The following is a 9,081-nucleotide window of genomic DNA, read 5'->3' on the forward strand; positions in this document are numbered from 1 at the left end:
TTCCACAGGTGGGAAAATGATAGGCTCAGAGATATTAAGCACCTGCTAAAGAACACACGGCTGGCAAGCGGCAGGGCTGGGATAAAAGCCCAGTTGTCTTACTCTGCCCAGCATGCTTTACTCAGAGACCACAGGTCTCACCTCTCCTCCAGCCCTCGGGGGGGACAAAGCTATAAGCTCTCCCCATTTACCCTTCTCTGGCCCAGCCATGCACCTTCCAACTTCTACTGGGGCCAGGTGCACTGTGGAGCCTCCAGCATTCATTATGGGTGAGGAGACAGACAAGCACCCCAGAACCAAGACCAGCTACATGATATTCAGGGCCCAAGGCAAAATCAAAATGCAAGGCCCCTAGTTCGAAAGTACTAAGAATGTCAAAACAGTGACAGCAGAACACTAAACCATCTCTTTTGAATGTGGGCCCGGTACGATGGCAGGGTCTACACTCATGAAGCCAGTCCTCCCCAGAACCCACACCATCCCTGAAACAAACTCCTCCCTTACCTAGGCAATCACACACCCCAGACATAAGACAAGTGGATTTGGTTTCCAGGGCCCCAAGAGTATGGGCCTTGGGCAGCAAATCCTCCTCTGACCTGGAGGTCCTGCCACCATCCTCAGGTGCTCACGACTCTCACTTCTCATCTCCAGGTCACATCAACACGTAACCAGGGGCTGCCCAGAGCCCCTGACAACCTACAGTCAGTCCAGAACATGCTGACTTTGATGGGGTGCTGCTGTGGGCCCTGAGGACATCTGACGGTGCTGCTTATGGAGCAGAGGAGAGAGGGGGCCTCTCTACCTTCCTTTTCTTTGACGAACTAATCCTGACACCTCCTCCATGACCCATTCATTCCTTGACCATTGCCAGAGACAACCTCTTTCCTCCTCTGACCAACACTGCTGAGCATCTCAGCAGTGCACTGAGGCTCGAGGACTTGCACTAGTAACTTCATTCTAGAACAGTGCCAGGCCCCTGCTAGGAGCTCCGGCGATGTTTGTAGACGTGGTAGAAGTAGCTGCTGTATAATGAGTGTCACCTGGTACCAGGCTTTGAGCTGGGCACACCTGCCCACATATGTGATCTCACTTAATCCTTACCACAGCCTGGCAAGGTCAGCATCACTGCCCCTTAGGGCCTAGGAGGAGGCTGAGGCTCTCAGAGTAACACGCAGAAGGTTCTACACCTACCGAGTAGAATGAAGAGGCCAAGGTCTGGTCCCAAAGTCTTCACCTCTACCATAAGCTGCTCCTACGGCCACCTGCAAGGAGCTCTGTCTGACCCAGGAGAGAGCCCGTAGCTCGATAAACACTACAGAAAAGGCCTGAGGTGGCTCTACCGGCCTCCGCCCTCACCCCCATGCTTCCTTCCTCTGCTCCCCGAGTAAGGGGGGTGCCCAATTCTGTCCAGGGTGAATCCTCCACCTGTGCCCATTTTCCTGGTGGGAGAATAAAGGACAGAGGGACAGGGCAAGTAAGTGGAAGAGCTAGGATTGAAACCCAGGCATTCTGGCCCCAGAATCCATGCTCTTGGCCTCTACACATCTCTGGAGGCACCTTGCCTGGGTTCGAATCCTGGTGCACCAGCAACAAACATCACGTTAGCTGTGTAACCTTGGGCAAGCTACTTAACCTCTCTGTGTCTGTGTTCCTTCATCTATAAAATGTAAAATATAACCACCTATTATTTGTAGGGTTGTGGTGTGGACTGGGGGGCTTAGTATATGAGGGTACTTCAAAAAGTTAGTGGAAAAATAAAATTAAAAGATAATATGAATCTTTTCACAAACTTTTTGAAGTACCCTCCTACGTAAGGTGCTAAAGGTGTCTGGCACTGTGTAAATGGCCGCTATTGTTACTATTATGACGCTCCAGTACCCTACACTGCCTCTCCTGGCTGTCTCCTCCCCTCTTCAAGGCTGCCACTATGTTAATTAGCATCCCCCTTCTAGTACATTCACCCTCTCCTCCTCGACTATCCCTTTCCCTATTAAACACGCTTAAGTCTCTTTAAACTTGCATCAAAGAAACTCTCCCCTGGCGGCCAGATGCTCTCCTTTCCTTCAAAGCCAAGACACTAGGACAAGCAGGGTCTTCTGCTGTTCCCACACCTCACCCACCACCCCCTCACCACACCATATCTTAGCTTCTGCCCCCTCCATTCTGCAGATGCTTCTCTGGCTAAGGTCTCCAGGGACCTCCCTATTGCCAAATCCAAGGGACACCTTACTGGCCTTATGAGCCTCGATCTCATCCCAGCACTCGACCCCATCTATGACCCCAACCTGCAGGTCTCCCTAGGCAGGCAGGACACTACTTCTTGTAACTGTCCTTCCATCTGTCCTGCCACTCGCTCTCCTCCCCCCCCCCCACCTGCCCCAGCCCTGGAAGGTTGGGAGCACTAGCTCCAGCTCTCCATCTTGTCTTCTCATGCTGCCCACTTTCTTTCCAGGGACCTCATCCAAACTCACACCCCCAACTTCCACCCACAAAGAGGATGCTGCCTCTCATCTCCTGCCCAGACCTGTCTGGAAAGTCCAGGCCTGCATGTCTACCTGCTTACCTGTCATCTCCCCCCTGGTGGTCTGTGACACCTAAGGCCAGCATCCAGAGCAGGCAGAGCCTTGCTGCATTCTCTGGGCACCCAGGCTGAGAGATAACCCTGCCTCCTTTCTCCTTCTGCCTCACCCTATGTATCTGGGCAGCAGGGCACCCTGGGGCACCACGGCCCTTCCTCAGTCAGCCTCCTCACCATTGGTCTGGACTACTGCAACCACCTCCCAGCTGGTCTCCCACCCTTGCTTTTCCTTCCCCTCTGATCCAGTCCTCACGCTGCTGCCAGAAAGATCAATGACAAATCAGTGTCCCTCCTTGCTCATAATATCCTCCAATGGTTCTTTGTGATTAACTCCAAGCCCCTCAGTTTAGCCCAGAGGTTTTGCTTGCTGGTCCTGCCTCGCCTCTCCCCACCCTCCAGCCAAACCAAACTCACTCCTTGCCCTGAGACGCTCGCTCTCATGCCTCCCAGCCTACTTCTACCAGGAGCCCCTTCCTCTCCTCTGTCCCCTTCCTTTACAGGACCCCTTCTGGAAGAGGTCTTTGCCAGTGCCCCCACCTGTGCTCCTGTGGCTCCACGGTCATGGTATTTATCACCAGTGCTGTTGTTGTCTTTCCTGTCCCCTGCCAGCACTGAGAGTCATAGTGGCAGAGGTATAGCTGAGCCAAGCAGGAATAAGTGTAGCAAGAATAGCTGTCATTCATTGAAAGCTCATGAGCCTGGATCGTGCTGACACTTGACATGCACTATCTGTTTTAATTCTTCCAACAGCCTCCGGAGGGGGTATTCTTATTTCACAGGGAGGACCCAGACACAGAGCGATCACGTAATCTGCCCAGAGTTAATAACAGAGTCAGGATTTGAACCCAAACATGAACCGGTCAATGTGTGTTGGTGAATACAAGTTTTCACTGAGACATCCACCTCTGATGAGCCTTGAAGAAGGAGGGGAGTGATGGGAGGGCAAGAGGAGAAGGGAGCAACGTTTCAGGCAGAGCAACAGCCTGGGCTGCATGCTCATCCTCTGCCATCCTGAGGGCACAGGAGCCGTGCTCCAGGCACTCAGCCTCAATATGCAAGAGACAGTCCTGAGAGGAAGCCACGCCACTGGCAGCAGGTGGGACAGGAGATGAAGGGATAAGGAGGCTGCAGGCTCTGACTCAGCTGGTTCCCAGGGAGAAGGGCTTGACCTGGACCATGCACAATAAAAAAAAAAAGAAGGCAAAGGCTGTCAGGGAGGCCCTCCCTGCCCCCAGGGTGCTGGAGGCAGCGCTATGGCTGGCAGACACCTGCTGACGCCCTTCTGCCTCCCTCTGGGGGCAAGGCTGAGGTCGGGTAGGAGTTACAAGATAAGGGGCTGTCTCTGGGCTGATGAGCTGTGGGGGCTGGCTCCCTGTCCCAGGGCCATCCTGCCTTTCTTCCAGCCCGTCAGGTTATCACACTTGCCCTGCTGGCCTGCTTCCTGGCAAGTGGCCTGGCCAGGCATTTTAACCCCAGGTGAGGCAGAGAACCTCACAGCATCTTCTCCTTTGGGCTTCCCAGCTCTCTCCCTTTCTGTTCTGCCTTAGGAAGCTCCTAGATGCCTCTCTCACACCCCTGACACCATCCTACTTCCAGAGGTTCCCCACTAGAGTGGGCATGTTGGCAGCTCCCCAGCTCAGGGATCAGTTGCCACCAGCTCTGGTCCAAGCAGCTCCAGGCAGTCAAGGGGGGAAGTTTATGGGAGGTGGTCACATGACTGTCTGGGCTGAGACCCAGGGGCACCAAGTTAATTCCTTTGCACGTGGCCCCTGCATTCCAGAGCCACCTCTCCCAGAACTGGCCATCAGCATCACCCCAGGCACCCCCATCCACCTGAACCTGTTCTCACTGTCTATGGCCCTGGGCTTTCAAGTGCTCCCTCCTCCTCCCAGCAAAAACACCAGACCCCCCTGGAAGGGTTTGTGTTGGTGAAGAGTGGGGGGTTGGGGGTGAACATCCTTCAGAGGTGAGAGGAGCAGTGAAGCCAGGCAGGGGCTAGTTATTGACCACTGTGTCTTAGCTGCCTCTGTAAAATGGGCATAACAATAGTAGCTCCTATGAATGAGTATTTTCCTGTCAAAGGATAATAGCCACAATCAGCCTCAAAGATTTGCCATAATAAAGGAGAAGTTGTATAGGACATCAGGTCCAAAGCTCACGTTCAATACTTTCCCTCCTCTTTTCTTTCAGCTGCAGCTTCCCAGTCTGTCACCTAGGGGTGCAATTCTGACAGCTTCACTGAGCTGTTGTGGGTGGTGGGAGAGCAATGCATCTCTTGGTGAGGAAGGTTCTGGATGCTGCAGGGGATACCTGGCCTCCATGGTCACTGCTCAACCCCACCTCTTCCCCGCCATTCCTCCCAGAAAATACCCAAGCCACACAGGGTCTTGCTTAGGGAGCCCAACTCGGCAAAACAATGTGGGTGCCAGGAGCCTATGAAGAATAAGAGCTAATCCTTGGCTGTGGGGTCAGGGGCATCCAGTCCGCACTCCAGACCCACACTGGGGCTCTCTCTGACCCAAGTCCAGTTTTTGTCCTGGACCTTTCTTCCTGTCTTTAGATTGGCTTCAGGTCCACCTCCAGAAGACATATATATATATCGTCTAGATCGAAGCTTCTTTGTGCATCTAATAGAGCTGAAACTATACACAAAATAACAGTGCTCTTCTCGATGGAGAGGAACTGAAGATTTGGAATGGAAAGGAGGCTGACTTTTCACTGAGTATGTTTTTACGCTCTTTGATTTTTTCTCTTTTACCATTTATATGTAATACCTTTTTTTTTTTTTTTTTTTTAAAAGATGACCGGTAAGGGGATCTTAACCCTTGACTTGGTGTTGTCAGCACCACACTCAGCCAGTGAGCGAACCGGCCATCCGTATATGGGATCCGAACCCGGGGCCTTGGTGTTATCAGCACCGCACTCTCCCGAGTGAGCCACGGGCCGGCGCATATATGTAATACCTTTTAAAAAATTAAAATACTTCTCGGGTGGAGAGATGGTGGAGGACTTTGCTTGCCGTACTCAGGAATTTGGACTTTATTCTGTAGGCAACAGGAAGCCAAGGGAGGTTTCAAAGCCAGGATGTGACATGCTCAGATGTGTAAAAGGATGGACTCTGCTCCAGAGCCATGCCCTGAAGTGGGCAGACACCGAAGCCAACAGGAGGTCAGTTGGAGGCTGGGACACTTCTCTCAAGTCTAAACCGGAGACCCACAATTATGGTTCATGTGTAGAGGTAAGCTTTCCTGGTTCCAACTCCAAGACTGGCACGCACACTGTCATACCTGGTGGATGCACACCTGTGACCCCCCACCCAGCTAGGTCCGACGGTTAATAGGCCACTGTTTCCCATTAAAACAAGCAAGATTGCCAGGGAAGACACTGGCTAGTGAGGCTGATGCTGCCCATACTTTAGAAATATACCTTAGAAATTAGAACTACCATCTGCTTCCTGCCCACCTCTCTGTTCCATCAAAACTGAGACAGAGGTGGGCTCATTCTTTAAGTGTGGGGGTAGGAGGCAGCTGAGAAAGACTTCAGAAGAACAGCCTTGCCCCAGAATCCCTGATTGGAAATATTGCTTGGACAGCACCACTGTGTGCACCCAGAAAAAATGCCCTTGCCTAGGGGTTTCCTGACTGCCCCTAGTGTAGATAGCCTTGCTGATGGGCATTGGTGAGGCTCACATTAAGACTCAGGAAGATGCAGACAGGGCTGAGGGATGAGGCTCACCCTCTGAGCCTCAATTTCCTGGACCCTGCAGGTCAGAAGCCAGAGCCCTCCGCATGGAGCAGCATGGCAGTCAGGGAAGAGTCCAGACTCTAGGCTAACCTGGGCTTGAACTGCAGTGGGTCTGGGTGGCCTTGCTTATTTAAACTCTCTGAGCTTGCCTGGGTCATCATACCTTCCTCACAGGCTGGTCTCAAGCTCAGACGGTGCAGTGCACATCTACCTGGCACCTTGTGCAGCACCTGGCATGTCACTAGACTCCTTCAGTTCCCTCTTCAGCAGGCGGAGAGACAGCCAGGCAGAGGTAGGTGACAGAGAGACAGCAGAAACACCCCAAGCTCAAAGGAAGGAGGGAGTCCCAGTTGTCTCTCTCCCTACTCCTTCCCCGCATGCCCAGATGGTCGCTTCCTGTTGGTTTGAAGTCAATTGTTATCTGTCTTTAAACCTTCAGAAGTTTCTAATCAGCAAAGGGGAAGGTGGTGTGAAGGTCCACAGATCAAAGGTTAGGAAAAGACTCTACCAGTTCAGGCCCACCTGACATTTATAGTCAGAAATCTAGAAACTTCTCTGAACATCCCTTTCCCCAAAACATACGGCTGCAAAAGAGAGCAAGGGACAATGCTTATTCCCAGTCCTCTAAGAGTTAGTAAAAATGATGAACCCCACCCCACCAGGTACTCACTCTTCTGCCCACCTCATCATCACCCCTTCTCATAGAAGAAAGCTCTAGTTAAGCCAAGAATTCTTAAAATGTTTTTTAAATGTCGATTATAGCTGTTCCCTAACAGACTCTGCAACTGTGTGACCACAGGCAAGTTATTTCACCTTTCTGTGCCTTTGTATCCTCATCTTTACAAGATGGATGGATTAGACCTGGGTTCTAACCTCAAGTTCTGTGGACGGGCTTTAGATATGCATGAACCCCTTTAAAAATTGAGTAATGTTGGTTGTATCCCAGAAAGGAGCTGGGTGGCAGAGGGGCCATTTGTAGAAAACAGGCATTACGGTTGTACTGTATTCCCTTTTGCATCTTTTGAATTTCAAGCCAAAGGAACGTATTACCTGCTCAAACATAAGTAGATAAAATGTATATTAAAAAGGAAAGAAAATGTATGCAAATCCATGTGTATATAAGTACCTCTACTTTCTTGGGGAGGATCCATAATTTTTATTAGATTTTTCTAAGATGTTTCTGACCCCAGAAAGGTTTAGAAAACATTTCACTGGGTGACCTTAAGGGTCATTCTCAGTTCCAACTTTTTTGATCTGATGAAGTGTAAGAGAAAACAGAAGTGCATTTCAGTACTCACTACGTAAGCAAGTCTGAACTGGAAGCACATGAAAATGCACCTACAATCCTATATTTAGGATTTGCTTGATATGGTGAGTGTCTTCACTAGCGGGTCTTCTATGATGCTGCCTTCAGAGATCAAGGTCATAAAATGACCCCCATCAGCCTGTTCTCCCCATCAGCCTATTCTGTTGTACTAAGTCCTCATTGTCCTACCCCCATGCCCACTTAAAGAAACATGCAGATTGGATTAGCTACACAGATGACGCATGTAAACAAATACAGTATCGATTTTTAAACAAATACAGTACGGCCACTTTGGCTCTGATGAGGAAGGGAGTGAGAAGGATGGGAAATGGGGGGTAGGGAGATCCTAGGTGAAGTGAAGATGAGTGGAGTCTAGGCTCGTCCAGAGATCTGGGTCTGAATCTCAGAAACCCACAAGAATCCTCACATGCCAGAGAGGAAAATTGCTTCCCAGGTGTCCCACGTGCAAAGCTCCAGGGAAAGAGAATCTATATGAGGGATCAAAGCAAGACTGGTTAAGGCAACCAGACTAGGAACTGAATGGGTCAGAGCAAAGAGAAAGGTCACATGATTCCAAAAAAAAAAAAAAAAAAAAGGGAGAGCCACCATTTAACAAATGGCCCCTGGCTATGGTAAACTTTAATTAACTGCACCATTATAATTCACTTCCAGCCTGAGTTCCACTCCAGCCGCTCCCTCCCTGCCTCCTCTCCCCCAAGTCTCTTCAAGTCAGTCTTCCTTAGTGAAACCAAACCAATCCAGCCTTTGCTGGATGCCTCCTTATTAGAGCTACTGCTTCTCCAGCTAATAATAGCACCCAGCAACAAGAAGGGTGAGAAAACAATCCCATTCTCAGCTCTTAATGACAGGCCCCTTTTTCTACCTATGTGCACTAGTAATCTAGGGTCTTGTAATCCTACAAGTTCCTGAACATAATACCATAGCAATGAAGAAGACAGTTGCAGGCTGGCAGGAGCAGATGTGCACTCAGAGGCAGATAACATGGCCCACTCCCAGTTGGAACTACCAGACACTACTCATGGGTCCACACCCAGACAGGTAATCCACGCATTTAAGTTCACATACACAGTTCAATGCTGTGGCCACACCTGCCGTTCCTTCATTCAATGGTGGTTAAATCACACCCTTAACACTCCCTCTGTAGTCTCATGCTCTTGAGCTTTACCCATTTTAATAGTATGTGCATTGCGAGTGGGAGGTGCAAGCACCTTAGAGGATCTTCCAGGCGAAATATGCTTGGTTTTTATTAATGAGATTACAAGAAAAGCCAACCCAGACCTTTAAGTGAAATGTGTGATTGGTAGCCAGGCAAGAATGGGTTTTAGAATTAACTCTACCTACAGTCTGCCATGCATTCTCACTCCAAGTTAATTACCCCTGAGAATGAAAATGGGTTTCATGACTCATAAGCACCAATACAACACTTGGCAGC

The sequence above is a fragment of the Cynocephalus volans genome, chromosome 3 (genome assembly GCF_027409185.1).
Source record: "Cynocephalus volans isolate mCynVol1 chromosome 3, mCynVol1.pri, whole genome shotgun sequence".
NCBI classification, from domain to species: Eukaryota; Metazoa; Chordata; class Mammalia; order Dermoptera; family Cynocephalidae; genus Cynocephalus; species Cynocephalus volans.